Source organism: Diadema antillarum, unplaced genomic scaffold, assembly GCF_040938485.1.
Source record: "Diadema antillarum isolate AM-2024a unplaced genomic scaffold, OU_Dant_1.0 seq00001145_RagTag, whole genome shotgun sequence".
NCBI classification, from domain to species: Eukaryota; Metazoa; Echinodermata; class Echinoidea; order Diadematoida; family Diadematidae; genus Diadema; species Diadema antillarum.
This window is the reverse complement of record NW_027271957.1, coordinates 99,858-122,516: the sequence shown is the minus strand read 5'-3', so window position 1 is coordinate 122,516 and position 22,659 is coordinate 99,858. Positions and strand designations below refer to the sequence as shown.

Genomic DNA, 22,659 nt, shown 5'->3' with positions numbered 1-22,659 from the left:
ATGGCACCTATTTTTCTCACGCATCGGGTCATAGCTCAAAGGATTAAAATGACAGTTGCAATTGAAGGTATCTACTTCCCTTTTGTTTTTCAAAATAAGTAAAAAATAGTCACTTAAATACACTGTATGCACCACTCACCAGATCTCACCATTAAGAGCTGAATATCAAAAAAGCTCCCTACCTTGGGAGGGGGGATACCACACATGTGACATCTCAAGCTATAGTAGTCTTCTCATCCAGCCGTAACTGAGCAGAAACTTCAAAAATTCATAACTTTTGAACAGATTGTCTGATTTTCCTCAAACTTTCACTGATGTGTTCTACTTATTTTGCTGCATTCACAAAACCTGCATGTCTATAAAGGTGAACTTGTCCTTAAGGGTAAATGCATATAATAATAACATGCAAATCAAAAAAAAAACACAAAAAAACATGTCATCACCCCACATCTGCAACCTCTTTCCTCTGAGAGTTATCTTTAATTAGCTGATACAAGGGTACAACAATTGATGCAAAAAATATCGAAGTCTTCCTCATTCAGTCAAAATCAAGAATCTATGAAATTTTGTACACATCAAAAGGAAACCCCTGAGATGATGTTATCCCCTTTTACTGATTTAAGCATGTGGCTGTGACTAATATCCTTGATTTGTGAAAACATATGAGCCTTCCATATTTTATAATTGAAAGAATTAATCCTCTGCTATTCTGTTTGTCTGAGTTTACACTTTTGAAAACACTATTAATGTGGTGTGAAATTGCTTCTACAATGTAGATACAGATATGTAAAACATGTAACTGTGACATGAAAAAAAATTTTATTCTCATGAGAATTTACAAAAATTTGTCTCCATTTTTCAGAATTGCTTGACCGAGTGTTCCTCCGCGTCGGTGCAGCAGAGTCTGATCAACAGCTAGAAAATGTCATCTGCAGGTTCCTGCCGCCAGTCCTTCTCAAGTTGTCAAGCAGTCAGGAAGGTGTTAGGAAAAAGGTACAATGTGTAGAGAAAGATTCAGAGAATAATATCAGGCCTTTTCATGAATTTGTCATTAGTTTATTTGAAATCTGATTTAGCATTGATTGACTGTAAGTCGTGAGATAGGTAGAATTATAAGCCAAAATGCTCAAATCCCCGAATACCTGCTCTTTTCAACAATTTAGCCATCCGTTCAGATGAAACCTACATGTACACGTAGTTCAAGAAAAGTAAACACTCAACATATTTGTGACAAACATAATTATGTCGTTCTATATTTTTCTCCTTTTTTGCCAATGAAGGGAAACTGTCCTCTCAACTATTTCAACAGGTACTATAGACCTATTTGGAGAACCATGCATTATGGCAGAGGCATATCAGTCGCCATAGTGACATTTCTAGATTGTCCTATTTAATGGACATTTCCTAGTGCACAGCTTGGTATTAAAAGATTAAGTGCTTGAATATATAGACCCTATACTTCAGAACCTCTTTTCTCCGTATACACTTTTCCACAGTGTGTGCTTTCTCTCCAACATTTAGATCTATAGGTTTAATAGGAGAGTCCATTTGAAGTCATGGTAAGCATGCTCAATTTCAGCGTAATCTGATAATCGCTTCATTGTTGTTGCCAAGCAGTTCTACATCCTGTTTTTTGTCCCATTTATTGGACAGAGCACAGCTTATGAGGGCTTGCATAGACCCTATGCTTCAGAGCCTCTTTCCTCAGTACACACTTTTCCACAGTGTGTGCTTTCTTTCTAACATTTTAGGTAGGTCAGCAGAGTCCATTTTAATTTAGTGCCTCAGCCACAAAGTGTCACTGGAGGCATTATATTTTTTCGGGTTGTCCATCCAGGTCTGTCCTTCTGTCTGTCTGTCCTTCCATCCATCCGTCTGTCTGTCCTTTAGTCCATAATCAATTTTGTGGACAGCATAATTAAAAAAAACGTTGAGGTATCCTAAGGAAACATGGCATGAGTGTATGAGTGGGTGAAGTTGTGCCTATCAACTTTTGGGTGTACAATGTACATGCTCAAGGTCAAAAGGTCAAGGTCAAATGCTCAAAATTTCACTATTTCCCCTAAATCTATGCAATGCCAGAAGGTATTTTCCTGAAACTGAGTGTATATGTACTACCAAATGAAGATTCTCCAGAGAGAGTTTCGGGTCATAAGGTCGGAGGTCAAGTGAAAATGTTAAATTTCACTTTTTTTTCTCCATGTATATATCGCAAATGGTTCAAGCTATCTTCATGGAACTTAATACAAATGCATGTACTGACTGGCAATGATTATGTAGGGAATTTGGGGCCACGGTTCAAAGATCGGGGGTCAAAGGTTAAGGTCAACCCCTCAAAATTCAATATTTCCCTCATAAATGCAATGCCTGCAATATTTTTGTCGAGCCCACCGGAGGTGAGGGGAGACTAAGGGATTGCCTGCGGCGTCTGTCCGTCCGTCGTCCGTCCGTCCGTCCGTCGTCTGTCCGTAACGCTACAAAAACTTCAATAACTCTTTACTCTGGACTTCAACTGCAATCAAACTTCGAGGGAAGAGGGGTCATACAAAGTTTCACATTTTACCATACATGAAGGTCACCCCAAGGTCAAAGCTCACAGGCAGGGGTCAATGAACTTTAGGGCCCAATGTTAAGTTTTTATGGCGCGTTTCTATTATGGGTCATAACTTTTGATCCATAACTCCATTTGTGACCAAACTTGGATGGTAGATGTCCCTGGGGAGTGGATGATCACCACAAGGTCAAAGGTCACAAGCAGGGGTCAACGAACTTTTAGAGCCCAATGTTAAGTTTTTATAGCGTGTTTCTATTATGGGTCATAACTTTTGATCCATAGGTCCGTTTGTGACCGAACTTGGATGGTAGATGTGCCTTGAGGAGTGGATGGTCACCACAAGGTCAAAGGTCACAAGCGTGGGTCAATGAACTTTTAGAGCCCAATGTTAAGTTTTTATGGCCCGTTTCTATTATGGGTCATAACTTTTGATCCATAGGTCTGTTTGTGCCTAAACTTAGAAGGTAGATGTCCCTTGGGGAGAGGATGATCACCACAAGGTCAAAGGTCACAAGCAGGGGTCAACGAACTTTTAGAGCCCAATGTTAAGTTTTACGCATTTCTATTATGGGTCATAACTTTTGATCCATAACTCCATTTGTGACTAAACTTGGATAGTAGATGTCCCTTGGGGAATGGATGGTCACCACAAGGTCAAAGGTCACAAGCATGGGTCAACAAACTTTTAGAGGCCAATGTTAAGTTTTTATGGTGCGTTTCTATTATGGGTCATAACTTTTGATCCATAACTCCATTTGTGACTAAACTTGGATGGTAGATGTCCCTTGGGGAGTGGATGGTCACCACAAGGTCAAAGGTCACAAGCATGGGTCAACGAACTTTTAGAGCCCAATGTTAAGTTTTTATGGCGCGTTTCTATTATGGGTCATAACTTTTGATCCATAGGTCCGTTTGTGACCGAACTTGGATGGTAGATGTCCCTTGGGGAGTGGATGGTCACCACAAGGTAAAAGGTCACAGGCAGGGGTCAACAAACTTTAAGGGCCCAATGTTCAGTTTTTATGGCACGTTTCTTTTTTGCCATAAATTTTTACCCTTTTATATCTCCTTTTATCTGTTATCCCATTCGCGTACAATTTCTTGTACGCGAATGGGCGAGACACATGGCACTTGTCTTGTTCTTGAAACTGAATACATGTATATACACAGGGCTGCACACTAACCCATTTTTTTCTGCCGGTCCAACCTGTCTCTGTTGGACCAGTAAATACCCCGTTTTACCAATTTTTACTGGTCCGAACAGAAAAATTTACTGGTCAACAACAACCTTAAAAAAGCATGAAATGACTTGCAAATTTATTTTCATGGTTTTTTTTTTGACACTAATATTACCCCCCCCAAAAAAAAGTACATTTTACAGATTAATATTTTGTAAACTTGCATTGTTTATGGATAATTACATTGAGAAGGAATGAAAATGAATCATTTGCGAATTGATTTGTTGATACGAAAAGGAAGAAAGAAAAAAGAAGGGATTGAAATGCGGTTTTTAACTTTCCTCCGAAAATTTCTTCACGTATCTTGTATGCGTTCTTGAAAGTACACTGCAGGGTCGAATTTGTGATGATTTGTACTCCTATCTCTTCTTCGCGCATAGAACCATTTTAAAAGAATTGAATGTTTGTTTATGAATTAAAGTGTAAAATGATTATGAACAAAATCAGATTGTATCAAATGCGTTTGTGACTTTTTGTAAACATCGGCGCACGTAGAGTAACACGTGTTACTTAACTTGCTGCGCATTACACACTCTTGGTGGTCAGCTGGATCGCGATGATTTCATGAATTATTTTAGCTGTTATTTTCTGATGCACGTGCCAGAAGGGGATCTTTATTTTTCTCCCGATAATCTCTTCGCATTTGTGCATGCGGTCTTGACAGGTATATACGGCAGGCGAATTCACAATCCTTTTTGCGTCTATTTCTACCTCAAATATCAGCGGAATTGTGACGATTTTATGAACTACTTCGGATGTAATCTTTTGTGGTGAACACACCAAAATGGTCCTCTCGGATTAGAAGATACGACATGGCCGAATTCATGATTCTTTTTGTACCTCTTGTCTCCTCAAACTTCAACGGGATTGCAATGATTTCATGAATTACTACGGCTGTAATCTTTTACGATGCATACGCCAAAAGGGGTTGAAATGTGTCCTTTACATTTTCCCGATAATCTCTCCGCATTCCGTAGGCTTAAATGCGTCCGCTCGGATTAGAAGATACGGCCGAAATCATGATTCTTTTTCGCCTATTATTGTCTCCTCAAACTTTAATGGGATTGCAGTGATTTCATGAATTATTTCGGCTCAAATCTTTTTTGATGCACGCACCAGAAGAGTTGAAAATGCATTCATTATTTTTCTCCCGAATATCTCTTCGCATTTGTGCATGCGTTTTTTATGCCTCCGCCAACGAAGTGGCCGGAGGCATTATGTTTTCGGGTCGTCCGTCCGTCCGTCCGTCCGTCCCGTTTTGTATTTGTCGATATCTCAAGAACCGTGTGGTGGTTTTACATCAAACTTGGTACGAGGGTATATCCTGGGGGGATAATACTTTGTTTGGATTTTAGGGTCACGGGGTCAAAGGTCAAAGGTCACAGGTTATTTTGTGAAAAAAAGGTTGAAATTTCATGTTTTTCTCCATATCTCGCAAATGGTTCAAGGTATCTTCATGGAACTTAGTATATATGCATGTACCGATGGGCAGTGATTATCTAGGGAAGTTGGGGGTCATGGGTCAAAGGTCAGGGGTCAAAGGTCAAGGTCAACTCCTCAAAATATCACTACTTTCCTTATATTTATGCAATGCCTGAAGGATTTTTTTTAAACTTGATGTATGCATGTATTACCCAATATATATTCTGTGGGAAGTTTCTTGCCAAAAGGTCAAAGGTCAAAAGGTCAAAGGTCAAGTGAAAGTGCGAAATTGCACTTTTTCCTCCATATCTTGAAAGTAACTCAAGGTATCATCATGAAACTTACATATTGTATGTTCTACCTAACAGTGTTTCTCTTTGGAACTGTGAGGTCAAAGGTCAAAGGCCAGGTTTAGATAATACTATTTTACCATTTGATACTGAAATTATACTTTTTCTCAATACCTTGAAAATTACTCAATGCATAAACTTATAAAAGGGTCAAAAGTCAAGTAAAAATCATCAGTTCCCCAAATACCTGTACTCTGACGTTTTAATCATTCATCCAATTGAACCTAGTTGTAGGAAAGTGAACATTCAGCACATTTGTGGCAAACCTGTCATTTTAATATTTTGCCAATTGTGTGAAACTGTCATCACACATTGTCAAGACATTGTACTATAGACCTATTAGGAGAACCATGCATTATGGCGGAGGCATACTAGTTGCCGTAGCGACACTTCTAGTTTAAAATACGCAACATGCAGGCCCTAATTCGAGATCCTTCTTGCACCTACCGTTTCCTCAAAATTCAACGGGATTGCGATGATTTCATGGATTATTATTCGGCTGTAATCTTTATGATGCACGCACCAAGAGGGGCTGAAAATGTGTCCTTTATTTTTTTCCCGATAGATTCTTCGAATTTCGTAAATGCGTTCTTAAAAGATATACAACACGGCCGAATTCGTGATTCTTTTTGCGCCTATTGCTTCCTCAGACTTCAACGGGATTGCGATGATTTCATGGATTATTATTCGGCTGTAACATTTATGATGCAGGCGCCAAAAGGCATTGAAAATTTGTCTTTTATTTTTCTCCCGATAATCTCTTTGCATTTTGTGCATGCGTTCCTAAAAGATATACGACACGGTCGGCCGAATTCATGATCCTTTTTTAGCCTATTTCTTCCTCAAAATCAGCGGGATTGCGTTGACTTCATGAATTATTTCGGCTGTAATCTTTTGTGATGCACGCACCACAAGGGTTGAAAATGCATTCTTTATTTTTCTCCTGAAAATCTCTTCAGAATTGTTCATGCGTTTTTTTTGAAAAATACACAGCATGCAGGGTCGAATTCGAGATCCTTCTTGCGCCTATTGTTTCCACAAATTTCAATGGGATTGCGATGATTTGATATTCGGCTGTAATCTTTATGATGCACGCGCCAGAAGGGGTTGAAAATGTGTCCTTTTTTTTCTCCCAATAATCTCTTCGGCTGAATATCACGATCTTTTTTGCGCTTATTTCTAACACAAATATCAGCGGGATTGCGATGATTTCGTGAATTATTTCCGCTGTAATCTGTTGTGATGCACGCACCAGAAGAGTTGAAAATGCATTCTTTAGGCCTATTTTTTTCCCGATAATCTCTTCACATTTGTGCATGCGTTTTTGATAACCAACACGGCATGCAGGACCGAATTCAAGATCCTTTTTGCGCCTATTGTTTCCTCAAATTTCAACGGGACTGCGATGATTTTATGAATTATTTTTTCTCCAGATAATCTCGTCACATTTTGTGCATGCGATCTGGAAAGGTACATGGCAGGACCGATTTCGTGATCCTTTTTGCGCCTATCTTCAATGCTAAATATTTTTGATAATTTTTCTAAAAATCGGCACAGGTAAACTAGTTCTAACATGTCAACTGCCACTCCGCTGGGAAGCCGGGATCGGATCTTGGGTTAAAAAAAATAATGAGTGAAATGACCACAGAAATGCGTGCACCTCTAGGCCTATCAATACATACACCAGCTTGTCTGGCATGACCGCTGATCACAAGCAAATGAACGAACAAGCGCGTCGGGAAGTACCGGTATGCATTTCAGGGGGGTGTTTCATCAACGTTTGTCAGCGCTGACAGTTGAGAATTTCAGCAAAATCCTTGGTTTTGATTGGCTGAGATGCTCTGGTCACTGACAGTTACTATGGTGATTCAAGTTGTCAGCACTGACAAACGTTGATGAAACACCCCCCAGCAGTTACCGTACTTATACACGTACTTTCCATGTATTGCATGGCATGGCAGTACGTGAGCAGCGCCAATGCGCAAGCTAGCGTGAATAACCAACTCGTAGTGTCTACTGCTAATGCTCAAAACTAATGTTTACTGTACAAATTACTCCGGTAGACATAAACGAAAACTTGCAAAACACTTGTTGAACAATGCGGTATATTGCATTCCATTTCTCCCTGATCGGGACTGCTCTTTTTCTTTCTACTAACCCCGCCAATGCTATTTTTTACTGGTCATGTCGGACTGGTAACTTGTGGATTTCCTGAAAAGTTATCGGTCCGACAGTGACTTTTACCGGTCTTTGACCGTCGGACCGGCGCCAGTGTGCAGCCCTGATATACACGTGTACAAATGTCATGTATTACCCAATAGAGATTCTCCGCGAAGTTTCTTGCCACAAGGTCAAAGGTCAAGTGAAAGTGCTAGATTTCACTTCTTCATATCTCAAAAGTGACTCAAGGTATCATCATAAAACTTAGGAGTAAAATGCATGTTCTACAGTAATCTATTCAGGAATTCTCGTGGGAAGTTTAGGGTCATAGGGTCAAAATGGAGGTTCATAGGCCAGTTAAAGTGCTAAAATTTTACTACCTGTATTTAATACTCAAATTAAACTTTTTCTCCATACCTTGAAAATTACTTAATGCATAAACTTATAAAAGCCCCTGGTCAAAAGTCAAGTAAAGATCCTCAAATCCCCAAACACCTGCACTCTTACACAATTTATAGCAAACTTAGTTCAAAGTGAATGTTCAACACATTTGTGACAAGCGTGTTATTTTGATATTTTGTCGTGAAACTGTCAATACACATTGTCAAGACATTGTACTATAAACCTATTAGGAGAACCATGCATTATGGCGGAGGCATACTGGTTGCATAGCGACATTTCTAGTTATACATTGTTTGTATCATTTAAAGCTGAGAGTCAGCTCTTTCACAATCTGCCCTTAACCCGTTCCTTCCGCAATTTTCTAAATACCTTTTACGTCCCCAAAGGAGATTCTTTTTGCCTGTCGACAGAGAACGGTCAACTACATGTGCCCTTGAACAATAGAAATATCGATTGGGTGCGATGAATGAAGAGAGCATGCACTGATGGGCTCACAGGCTCTTTTGTTCTACATAAATCAGGCTCCAGAATGCGATGACTAGGGTCAGCGAACACAAATATCTACTGTGATTAGCTTTGACGCTAATGTACATATTCATGCGAGTTTTGTAGCAGAGCAAGGCAAACTAAATCAGAACAGAGTTAAAAAATACTGTGATATACGAATTCATCCAACAGAAAAAGAACAAGTGCCGATAGAATAAACTCTGAACTTTTTATCAAACCCATTTTGGGGGACTTTATAACACAAAGAAACATGAATTTAGGCCACGAAAGCAGGCACTCTTGTCCTCATCTTGGGAACAGGTTCCCGTACGTACAGCGTCCTCGCCAGAAAATGAAGTACGCGTGGCGGAAAAGTGCCGTCAGGTTGTTTGAAATATTTACGCGTGGTGGCTCAAACTGAACATGTGGTCGGGTCGTCGGGGGAAGAAACGGCGCTTACACACTGACGTGCGCGTGCGAGAGAAGCATGCAAAAACAAAACAAAAGCAAAAAAGAGAGAGAGAAAGGGACAAACTTGGTGCGATATCGCACTGTCGACTCCGCTTTATAACGTTACAGCTTCGTAGCTAAAAAAATGGTACTAAAAGTGTCCGAAATCATCCCTCCGTTGGTAACAAATTTTATATATGCAGGGCTCGACACTAACGATGGCCCGGGGTCACCAAAAAAGTCGGATGTTTGCCTTTGCTTTTAGAAATGAACAGCGGTAACAATCGGCTCCATACGATGCCAAGATAACTGTCAGATGTTTGCTTTTAAATTTCGAAATGAATAAGAATAACATTTAGTTGCGTTCGATGGTAAATTTAATGTTTGATGTTTGCTTTGACATTCGGAAATGAATAACAATAGTATTCAACTCCGTACCATGATGAAATGAATGCCGGAAGTTTGTTCTTACGTTCGAAAGTAAATACATGTAACAATAAACCGTTTATTAAAATTTAGCTCCGGAAGATACTAAAATAAATGTCGAATGTTCCCTTTGACGTTCGGAAATGAATAACAATACCATTCAACTCCGTACGATGATGAAATAAATGTCTGATATTTGCTTTTACGTTCGAAAGTAAATAACAATATTTTTCAGTTCCGAAAGATGCTAAAATAAATATCAGATTTCTTTTACGTTCGGAAGTGAATAGCAGTAATATTCTGCTCCATACGATGCTAGAATAACTGTCGGATGTTTGCTTTTGAATTTCGAAATGAATAAAAGTAACGTTCAGCTGCATTTGTTGATAAAGTAAATATCTGATGTCTGCCTTAACGTTCAAAAATCAAAAATAGTATAACATTCGGCTCCGTAAGATGCTAAAATAATTTACAGGCAATTCATTTCACTTTCGGAAGTGGACAGCAGTAATATTCGGCTCCGTACGATAATAAAATAAATGTCGCATGTTTGCCTTTGCTTTTGGAAATGAACAGCAGTAACAATCGGCTCCATACGATGCCAAGATAACTGTCGGATGTTTGCCTTTAAATTTTGAAAAATGAATAACAGTAACATTTAGTTGCGTTCGATGGTAAATTTGATGTTTGATGTTTGCTTTGAAATTCGGAAATGAATTACAATAGTATTCAACTCCGTACGATGATAAAATGAATGCCGGAAGTTTGTTTTTACGTTCGAAGGTATAAATAACAATAAAATTTAGCTCCGGAAGAAGCTAAAATAAATGTCAGATGAGTGCTTTTACGTTCGGAAGTGAATAGCAGTAAATATTCTGCTCCATACGATGCTAAAATAACTGTTTGCTTTTAAATTTCGAAATGAATAACAGTAACATTAAGCTGCGTTTGATGATAAAGTAAATATCTGATGTCTGCCTTGACGTCCAAAAATCAAAAATAGTATAACATTCGGCTCCGTACGATGCTAAAATCATTTCCAGATGATTCATTTCACTTTCGGAAGTGGACAGCAGTAACATTCGGCTCAGTACGATAATAAAATAATGTCGGATGTTTGCTTTCACGTTTGGAACTGAATAGGTAAGGATAACATTCATGAAGCTCCGTAAGGTGCTAAAATGAATGTCGGTTGTTGCTTTTAAATTTTAAAATCATTTATGGTATAATTCGGCTCCGTAAGGTGCTAAAATATCAGTAAATGTTGGATGATTGCTTCTACAATCAGAAATGAATGACAGTAACTTTCGGCTCTTTACAATGCTAAAACAAATGTCGGATGTTTACAAATGTCTGCAAATGATCCCACTTTCTAATTTCAAACGTAAATTTTGATCAAATAAACAGGCATTAACTTTTATAGTAATCTATAAGCCTATTTGCTAAATCTTAGAACTCTGAATAACGGTAAGATGATTGATTTTTTTATTCATTTATTTCAGACATGGGTATATACCTGTATCACTCCAGTCATACTTTCTTTTTATTTTTCTAACGGACCGGTATCACACTGCAACGCTGCGATTAGCTTAGCTCCGCGTCGCTGAAAATGTGACTTATAGTCTGCGAAATCATCTTTTCTTTCATGACAATAGTGGATACCTATCACTTAATTAAGTATCGGTTTGCATCATTTTTTTTTTTTACACTTTGCTTTGCGTTTCTTTTTTATTTTAAGGATTGCACTGATTTGAAGGGAAAAAAGGAAGAAACTATTGGTGCTACTAGCCTATAACGAAGCATCAACCCACCATAAAAGCTGCGTTTACGTTAACTTTGTGTTGCTGAAAATGTGACTAAAAGTCTTTGTAATTATCTTTCCTTTAATACAATATTGTTGATACTTGTCACGTAATAAAGTGCAAGTTTGCATCGCTTTCATCCTTTATTTTTGTGAGTTTCTTTCTCTATTTCAAGTCTCACACGATTAAGAAGAAAAATGAGCAAAGGAAGAAGTTTTGAAAAAGAAAAGAAAAAGAAGAAAATATTGATGGAAGTATAACAAAACGTCATCGCGGTATCAAAGCAGCGTTTATAGATTAAAGGACAAGTTCACCTTCATTAACATAAGGATTGAGAGAATGTAGCAATATTAGTAGAGCACATCATTGAAAGTTTGACGAAAATCGGACAATCCGTTCAAAAGTTATGAATCTTTGAAGTTTTTGTGCAGTAACCGCTGGATGAGAAGACTACTGCAGTGTGTGAATAACTTGGATGTCACATGCGTACAACAATGTAAGGAAAATATAAAGAGAATTTCACAAAATTTCATCTTTTCAAAAAAGTACACATTCCCCCGACTCGTTACCGACAAATGTTATGGGTAATATTATTCCCCCTGCCTTTAGAAAGAGGCAAGTCAAGTGCTCTTTTATTATGCGAAAAAAGTGAAAATATGTTGAATTTTCTTTACATTTTCTTTATACTGTTGTACGCATATGACTCACAAGCTGTAGTAGTCTCCTCATCCAGCGGTTCCAACACAAAAATTTTAAAAATTCATAACTTTTGCATCGATTGTCCAATTTTCCTCAAACTTTCACTGATGTGTTCTACTAATATTGCTGCATTCTCTCAATCCTTATGTTTATGAAGGTGAACTTGTCCTTTAACTTTGCGGTGCTGAAAATGTGACTTCCAGTGTCCGAAATTATAATATTTTCTTTCATCATACAATGACATAATTGTTGTTATTTATCATGTAACTAAAGTGAAGGTTTGCATCTTTGCACTATTTCCTTTCGTCTCATTTTTTGTTGTTCTGTTCTTAAAAAAATCAAGCAATTTAGAAGAATGTTGTAAGAAAACGAAGATGATGAAGAAGAAAAAATAGTGCAACTGTCGTATCGAAGCAGCATCCATGCTTTATCAACTCTGCATTTAGTTTAACTAAACGTCTCTGTGAAGTGACAAAGTGTCCGAAATTCTTTTCTTTCATGACATGATTGTTAATATTTATCACGTAACTAAAGCATATATTTCAATCGCATTTATATAATTTCCTTTGTGTTTTTTTATGTCAAGAGTCGCGCAATTTAGACGAAAAAATAACAATCAAGCCATAAAGCGCAGCTGCGGCGCATTCGATTCATTGAACTTGAAGTAGCCTCAAACAAGGCAAGAGCACATGGCGCGTGTTTCGCACATCGGCACATCGACACACAGCGAGACATTTAGCAATCATCATATGGCAGACAGTCTGATTTCAATCATGGGAAAAGAAACTGGAATACTTGGGAAAATGATGATGTTTAAAATCAAATAAAATAAAAAAGCCTATATATAAAAACGTATGGCTTATTCTGAGTTCTAAGATTTAACATAGGTTTATAGATTGTTATAAAAGTTGATGCCTATTTAGGTAGTCAAAACTTACGTTTGAAATGAGAAAGTGGGAGCATTATTTTGTAGACATTAAAATGTAAACATCCGACATTTGTTTTAGCATTGTAAATAGCCGAAAGTTACCGTTATTCATTTCTGATTGTAAAAGCAATCATCCAACATTTACAAGTATTTTAGCACCTTACAGAGCCGAATGTTATACCGTTAATCATTTTCAAATGTAAAATCAAACAACTGACATTCATTTTAGCATCTTACAGAGCAGAATGTTATCCTTATTCAGTTCCGAACGTGAAAGGAAACATCCGTTATTTATTTTAGCGTCTGTAACTGAGCCGATTGATACCGTTAATCATTTCCAAATGTAAAAGCAACAATCGGTTATTTATCTTAGCATGTACAAAATATACGGAGCAGAATATTTCCGTTATATTCATTTCCAAATTTAAAAGCAAACATCCGACATTATTTTATTTCATCATCGTACGGAGCCGAATGTTACTGTTGCCCGCATCCGAAAGTGAAATGAATCATCTGACAATTATTTCAGCATCGTACAGAGCCAAATGTTACTGCTATTCACTTCCAAACGTAAAAGCAGTCACCTGACATTTATTTTGGCATCTTCCGGAGTTAAATATTATTGCTATTCATTTCCGAACGTCAAAGAGATCATTCGACATTTATTTTAGCATCTTCCGGAGCTGAATGTTATTGCTATCTACTTTCGAACATATAAGAGCAAACATCAGACATTTGTTTTATCATCGTACGGAGTTGAATATTATTGCTATTCATTTCTGAACGTCAAAGAGGTCATCCGACATTAATTTTAGCATCTTACGGAGCCGATTGCTTGATACCGCTGTTCATTTCCAAAAGTAAAGGCAAACATCCGAAAAAAAGGAGGTTGAAACGTATGAAATAAAAAAAAAAAACGAATTTTAGAGATGCTGAGTACAATACTAGTTTGTGCTTCCAAACATTGGCAGCTTTGCTTGCTCTCGCACATGGCTCGATCTGCGATCTGCTGCTCCAGGGATTGCGCGCGTACACGTGTAGTAACAGTGGCAACTCACAGTGATCGGAGAGAAGCGCCCGTAAATTTTCTGCACTGGAATCTCGGTGAACGTGGTATGATACTGCGCTCACTGTACACCTGCGTATGCTGGCAAGCAAATAAGTGGAATCGGTAATAGACCGCGTGCGATGCGGGTACATCGCACACGATCGACGATCTTGCCGCTAAAGCGAGCGCCGAGCAAGTAACTGTCGAGCATGCGTTCGAAGGAAACTGCAAAAGATTTTTTTTTTTTTTTTTTAATGGGAAACATTACAAAATGGGGAAGGAAGATAACAAAAACTCTGAAAATTACGCGTGGTAGTCCAAATTTATGCGTGGCGCAAAATTGGTCGCCACAATTCACGCGTGGCGTGCCCGCCACGCGTAAAACGCCTGGCGAGGACGTTGCGTACGTATATATATCAGTTGTTCCCATAAGGAACGGGTTAAGTAAAAGTCCATATCTGACAACTTTGTTGGTTTTGCGATCAGTGTCGACAACTGTAAATTAGACACGTAAATGTATAAAACTTATTACTGAAAAGAGTTTTCTTGATACACTGGATATGACTTTGATCACTGGTGATTACTGCCTTTGATACATGATAATTTAAAATCAAAGCAGTACCTGTGTTTAGAAAAGTATGCTGTTAGCATTTTCAAAATAGCAATGGTTGCATGCTTATACATTGTAAGCATCAATTGTGATTCTCATAAGGTCTTCATCCAACCCCATAGGGAAACAATTACAACAAAGAAATGAGTTGGGCACTAGTAATTCTTTGTGAAGCACTCTAACATTTTCAATAATTTTCTTTTTTTTTTATTTATTCACCGCAAAGTATGGGTATGGGCAGGAATGTCGCTTTGGCGGCTTGTATGCCTTAGCCATCATGGTTCTCCCAATACATTTACGTGATGTTCCTTTTTTTTTGTCTTGACAATTGTGAGACAACATTTTCACAGGATTTGTAAAAAATTTTAGCGACATGTTCAAAAGCTTGGCACAACCACAAATGTGCAAAGTATTTACACTCCTTAGTTGTTGATATGGGTTTCATTTGGATGGCTAAAATTGTTTCAGAGACCAAGTATTTGGGTATTTGATTATTTTCACTTGACCCTGACCCCATGGCCCACAACTTCAAATAATCACTAGCTGGTTACATCCAATTTCCATTACAATATTTTGAGCTGTTTTGAAAATATGGGGGAAAAATTGTGACATTGTAACATTTCAATTAACCTTTGACTCCATAGCCCATATCATTTGTCAATTATTGTGCAGTAATACATACATGTAGTATATAAGTAGTTCAATTAAGTGTATAATGCATTGGGTAATCTCCAAGATATGGAGAAAAGATTGTAATTTTAGCATTAAATAGTAGAATTTTAGCATCTTAACCTGACCTTTGACCCTTGACCATAGACCTCATGACCCCAAAATTCCCAAGAGAGTTTAAGGTGTATTGTAAGCCAGTATGCATTATATGTTCAAAGTTTCATCAAGATACCTTGAGCCATTTCCAAGATAGGATGAAAAAAAGTGAAATTTTGCATTCTCAATTCACTTTTACCTTTGACCTCATGGCCTATGTACTTGGATAGATGGACCAATGGAAGCACAGTTTGCTTTGAAACTGTACAAGAATTCATATTTTGGGGCATTTTTTGGTCTGACATGCATAATTGTGGTACATATTTGGATCTTGCTTTGGATCCGCATGCTGCCCGGGGGTCACAAATTTGGTATCAAAAGATGCTGGACACGTGAAAGAAAAAAATCATGAAATATTTTGACAATGGCTGTTTGCAATGGTGACATACTGCGCGGAATGTCGAGGTGGGGGGATCCAAGCCTCCCCCCGCCAGCCTAGTAAGGGTTAACACATGATCTAATTTTTCACAAGTAGAAAACAATTTACATTGCAGGCTTGGCAAGCCAGTCTTTTGTGTAGGCAGTTATTTTGTGCTTTATGTCCTGTTTGATCAGTCCTTTTTTTTTAAAACCTCTGTCATATCCAAGGTCCTAGAACTCCTGGTTCATGTCAACAAGCGGCTAAAGAGCAGACCCATGGTTCATATCCCAGTTGAAACCCTGCTTCTTCAGTATCAAGACCCATCTAGTAACACATTCATAACAGTAAGTATTGTCTAATAGTTTCAAAGAATTACAATGTATGTTTTGTCAGTGCATGCAGTCAGTATCATACTTTTGGTCCAACATGTGTATTTTGATAATATTAAGTACAAAGAAATTCATGCATGCTTTCACTGAAATATGTTGTAAATCTGTTTGAGTTATGTGATTTAAGTTGCAATCTCTGCTAAACCAGTGTTGTAAACTTGTAATACCTCTGTCAATGCTACTTTCATAAAAACAGCGATGTTCAGCTGTGCATGATGTGACATGCCTACATCTTTGACTTACTAGTAGCTGGAAGTTCACTGAGATTGTTTCATTTCTGTTATTTTTCCTACACTTTGTCCTTGAAGAATTTTACAATCATGTACCTCAAGATGGGCTACCCCAGGCTTGACATCAAGAAGCAAGCAGAGCTTGCACCTTCACTTATCAAGTGTCTGGAAGGCAAACCCTCACTGCAACAAGACAGGTGAGATATTGTAGTACATGTATGAATGGAATGGCCTCGGGATACACCATGCCATCACTGAGAACACTGCACCATTGTAAGTTGCATTTTGTACTCAAATGTACAGTGTAAATCTAGCCCTGTTGAACAGAACTTACCTCGACAATGTTAGGACAATGTCCACACAACAAATTTCCTCCTCTCGGGCAGTAAAACAGCAGGAGAGATCAAGGGGTACCGTACCATTTTTAACAAACACACCAAAAACCTCTGGGTAGGTTTCCACGAGGAATGTGTGTCCACTGATATGACTACTCTGCCCACCGGCCAGCACCAACTGTTGTTTTACATTGTGCACATCTACACTCAGCAAAAAAAGAAAGTAAACACTTTTTCCAGTTAATATTTTCATAGAAGATTTAGATAAAAATCAATGTGTCATATACCATATCAAAGATTATTTAATTGGCTATCAACCTGGTAGGTTTATACAAAGGGAAATTCTATGCATGAGTGAGCACATTCCTTTTTGTCCTCCAAGGCAGAAAAGTAAAAATTGCAGAATTGGACATACTAAAATTCATTTGCAAATGCCCTCCAAAATAGCAGTGATTACAAAAGTCCAATTTAACGCAATGAGAGACATGAATGAAACAGCAGAAATAATTTTCCGTTCCCTTGTGTCCCTTAATATTTAAAACAAAAACATAGTGGGGAAACTGAAGGTGGAACATAAGCATTTTCATCAATTCAAACTGTAAATGACTTAGGGAGTAAGCAGTAAAAGTGATAAAATCGACAGAGTTTCTTCATTTTACCGTTTAATTGAGGAATTTAAGAATGCACAAGACAAATTCAAGATCCAAATATTATTTCAAATTTTCTTAATTCGGAATAACGTTTCAAATTTAACTTTCTTTGTTACTAAGATTTTTCTCTTATGTCTTTTGACTATGGATTTGACAGAAGATTCTTCATTTTCCTTCATTATTTTTTTGCCTTTCTTTATCTCTAGAGGGTTATAGGTTGAATTTTGCAAATTAATTTGCATTTCTATTGTGTTAAATTTGTCTTTTGTTCTCATATGGAAGAGCAAATACGCTTGAATAACAGTTTGTCCATTTTGCAATTTTTACTTTTGTGCCTTGGAAGAGAAAAATGAATGTGTTCACTCATGCGTAAAGTTAACATTTTCATTGACCTACTAGGTTGATAGCTAATTAAATTACCTTTAACATGGTATATAAAGCACCATTTTTACCCAGATAGTCTATGAGAAAGATAAACTTGAAAAAGTGTTTACTTTCTTTCTTTTTTTTTGCTGAGTGTATCTAGGCAATCTTGTTAGTAAACAAAATGTGGTTACAGTCACTGATCTCAACTTCATTGTACATACTGATCATTTGGTTTCAATCCATGCAAGTAATCAGCGTGCGACATGTCGACCATCGTCTGTCCGCAATATTGCACATGCATGTATAGTGTATCAAAGGAATGTTACCGCTTCACTGTTCTAATAGAAGGGTTGGCAGGGTAAAGGCAGGGTAATTATCCCAGCTGGCTAGGGTAAAATTTGGCAAAAGTTATCACATCATCTGACCAACATTTTGCACAAACCATTTTAACAGACGGGTAAAAAATATATATACCTGTATGCTACTTTGACATTGTCACAGTAACTCTATTTTAAAAGGCTCTGTTCAAATGGGGCTTCTGTCTCAGGAATTGGTGGGCCAATACCTGGCTGAGCGAACACCTCACAGGAGGGGTTTTTAGCTCACCTGAGCCCCCAAGCCCCTAATTTAAGAAATCTTTACGAATCTTAGTTTAGGACCAGAAGAGATAAGCTAAGTTGGTGCTATGATCAGACCCTCATATCTATGCAATGCCTAAGGTTTTTTTTTCTTAAAACTTAGTTTATAGATGTATTGCCTTATAAAGATTCTCTAGAGAAAGTTTTGGGCCATGAGGTCAAAGGTCAAGTGAAAATTCTAAATTTCACTTCTTCTTCCAGTGTATCTTGGAAGTGGCTCAAGGTATCGAATCATGAAACTTCACATCTACATGATGTATGCATGTTCTGCCTGACAGTGATTCTTTTGGGAATTTTACAGTTATGGGGTTAAAGGTCAAGGGTCAGAGGCCAGGTCAAAATGCTGAAAATTTACTATTTAATGCTGAAATTACATTTTTTCTCCATACTTTAGAAATTACTCAATGCAAAACTTATAAGTGTCAAAGATCGAGTAAAAATCCTCAAATCCCCAAATAATTGTTCTCTTGAAACAATGATCATGTTTCTACTGAGAGCACCTCGCATCACCTCACATCACCGCGAATTTTGTCTCCCCCATCACCTCGTATTTTACGACCACTCGAGCTGTTTCTACTGAGCGATAAAATACGCGCTGATGCGAGGTGACGTGCAAAATGCGTTGAATCCAGAAGTCGCGTATTTTCAGGTCACAGATCCGGTCACGCTGCCTCTGCACTGCCACTTTGTGGTAGGCACTGAATTTCGTTTAGTCTTTCCATTCAAAATGTCCCTCACCAACATTTCCTGCCACTTGGTTATTAGCTAACCTGAGCCGAAGGCTCAAGTGAGCTATTGTGATCACTCTTCGTCCGGCGTCCGTCGTGCGTAAACTTTTTACATTTTCATCTTCTTTTTGAGAACCCCTAGACCGATTCTCACCAAACTTAGCAGGTAGCATCCCTAGGGGGATAGGATCTCAATTTGTTCAAGTGGGCACCATACCCCACCTGGGGGCCCGCAAAGAAAAATTAAGGAATCGTAAAAAATCTTCTTCTCTAGAACCAGAAGTGATAGAGCTAAGTTAATACTATGAATTAGTACATTGATGACTGTAGTTTCAAGTTTGTTCATGGCAGAATCAGGGGTGCCCCCCTTCTGACCCAGGGGAGGGGGTGGGGAGGTGTCCTAATGGGGCCCACATTGTACATTTTCATCTTTTTCTTGAAAATTCCATTATGAATTTTCACCAAAGTTGGCAGGTAGCATCCCTAGGGGGGAAGAATCTCATTCCTATCAAATGGGCACCATGCCCCACCTGGGGGGCCCCAGGGGGCCTAAGTTTGGACCTAAATTGTAAATTTTCATCTTTTTCTTGAAAACACTACCACAAATTTTCACCAAACTTGGCAGGTAGCATCCCTAGGGGGATAGAATCTCAATTCCATCAAATGGGCACCATGCTTCACCTGGGGGGCCCCAGGGGGCCTGAATTTGGACCTAAATTGTAAATTTTCATCTTTTTCTTGAAAACCCTATCACAAATTTTCACCAAACTTGGCAGGTAGCATCCTTAGGGGGATAGAATCTCAATTCCATCAAATGGGCACCATGCCCCACTTGGGGGGCCCCCAGGGGTCCCAAACCCCCCCCCCCCTTGTAAGGAATCTTTACAGATTTTCTCTAGAACCAGAAGTGATTGAGCTAAGTTAATACAATGAGTCAGTATATTGATGACTGCTGTTTCAAGTTTGTTCATGGGAGAATCAGGGGTGCCCTCCCCCCCCCCCCCCCCCCCCCCCTTGGGACCCAAGGAAGTAGGATGGGATGGAAGGGGGGTCCAAATGCGGGCCTAAATTTTCATCTTCTTGCTGAAAACAACAATGGATTTTCACCAAACTTGACAAGTAGCATTCCTATGGGGATAAGATTGAATGGGCACCATGCTTTCCTTGGGGGCCCCAAGGGGGCCAAACCTCCTAAATTAATGAATATTCAATAATATTTTTCTCAAGAATCAAAAGTGATAGGGCTTTAAGTCTTTTTTTTCCAAACTGCATAATCCAACATTAAAAGTATAGTGTACTTGGCAGGTATTTTTACCAGTGTGATAGAATGTATGTAACTAGACACCATGCCCCCAGCTCTCAAAGCTACCCCCACCATAAGTTTCCAATGTTCTCAGGTAAGAGTCTGCAAGAATGCATGGAAGGTGAACTTATGATACTCAGGTGAGCGCGAGACCCCCGGGTCTCTTATTAGGAATCGTTGCAGGTCTAGGGTCCAGTTATTGCTCTCTAGGGGCTCCGACATACTAACGTTAGTATTTCAGCAAAAACGAAGTAGGGAATCTACAACTTCGAGACGATACGATTATGGGAAAATGAACGCATTGTAAAAATCAGAGTGTAGGCCCATAGCCTAGTATAATAGGCTGTTGGGCACGCAAACAATAGACGATGAATGCACGCAATTCACATGTACCACCTCATGTATTTAGTAGGAGTTGGTACAAGGCATGATGTGTGCGAAACTATGGTCGCTGTGTACACAAGTGTCGGAGTGTGTGATGAACCAATTTGAAAAGCGCGGGCGAAAGCTCCCAATAGTTCGAGACTTCCGGTACACCGCGAATTTCGCTACCCAGTGTGTTTCTACTGAGAATCGTCCCTCGCATCACCATGCATCGACCACCTCAAAAGGTGGACGACGGAGCACCTCGCATCACCGCACATCGGCCACTACCCAATATGTTTCTACTGAGGAAAAATTTGAGGTGTCACCATGCATTACCGTGCATCACCGCGCATCACCGCGCATCACCGCGTATCACCGCGAATCACCTCGCATTGCCTCGAATTTTCATCGCTCAGTAGAAACACACTCAATGTAGCCATTCATCCAAGTAAGCCTAGTTCAAGAAAAGTGAACACTCAACACATATGTGACAAACATGTCATGTCAGTATTTTGCCCAGTGACGGATCCAGAGGGGAGTGAACCGGGCGAGCGCCCCCTATTTATTTTTGGTACAAACAAAAGAAATAAAAAGAAAAAATAGGGGGGTGTGCGTGCACCTCCCCTTTAATTTTGCAAAGGCGCCTCCCTTTACGGAATTCCTGGATTCGCCCCCGTTGCCAGTTATGTGACACTGTTGTCACACATTGTCATGATGTACTCTGGACCTATTGGGAGAACCATGCTTAGTGGCAGAGGCATACCAGTCGCCATAGCGACATTTTCTAGTTTCATAAGTACGTTGTACATGTCTATATTGTAACTGGGAGGCCCACTATCTACAAGCTTCACTTTTCAATGGGTCTCCCATCTCCATCCTCTGAATAATTCATCACTACAATGCTTATTTGTATGATCCCCTTCTAAAGTACAAGTATAATGTACCTCACTTTTTATTGATTACTTACGTTGAAATTCTTAACTTTCATGTTCACTGTGCATATATGTCATTGATTAGGTTGCAATAGAGAAAAAATACAAAATGAAATGAAATGAAAACAAAATAGATTCATGCTTTGAACCACAATGCCGTGTACTTGCATAGCAGCAGTGCTGCTACATTCATAATGTGACATCATAATCTTGGTCCCTCAAATTTTGCCATCAGATCAGTTTCTGGCATTCAGAAAAGGGTGTCAAAACACCATCTCTCCAACTTTTTAGAGAAGTTTTGTCGTTCTGAAACTTAATTATTCGTTTTTCTGCAGTCGCCAGCTTTCTAAAAGTTCACCCTATCTGTGCATACCAGGCCATTTTTTCTCATGACAATCCCTTTAAGGATTTAGCTAACTCCCTCAGTCTTTGAACATTTCTTTTCATTTCATTTCATTTCAGTCTTTATTGTCCATATCATGGATATTTGTTTTGTTCACATGCTTTTTACAAGACAGAAAAATATACAATACACAATTATATGAACAACATTCAAAAGACTTATTAAACATAAGAGAAACACCTGTTTGCCAACATTATGAAAAAAAACCCCACACATATCAACATCAATTTTCAAACATTCAACCTATTAATATATCTTTATCTTTAACTATAAATACAACAAAAACTGATATGGGTGATTTATTTCCGTATCTTTCTAACACAATATACAAAATCCTGCAAGTTATTCATCCATAATCAACGGATGAAATAAAATACACAAACACAAAATTCTTACTCTAATCAGGGGTGTATCCAGGATTTTTTCTGGGGGGTCGTAATCAAAATTTTTTGACCTTTACCTTTGCGAGGGAGCAGAGCGACCGAGCGGGGGAAGGGTGTGGGAGGGGGGTGTCCCCCCTCCCACAGTAGGGAGCTTTTGAATTTTATATCTTAAAAT

General features: G+C 38.7%; 1 pseudogene; it reads left to right on the top strand.

Moving 5' to 3' along the window:
* The window catches only part of LOC139744179 (proteasome adapter and scaffold protein ECM29-like), a 134,196-nt pseudogene that overhangs the window by 13,424 nt on the left and 98,113 nt on the right, over nucleotides 1-22,659 (top strand).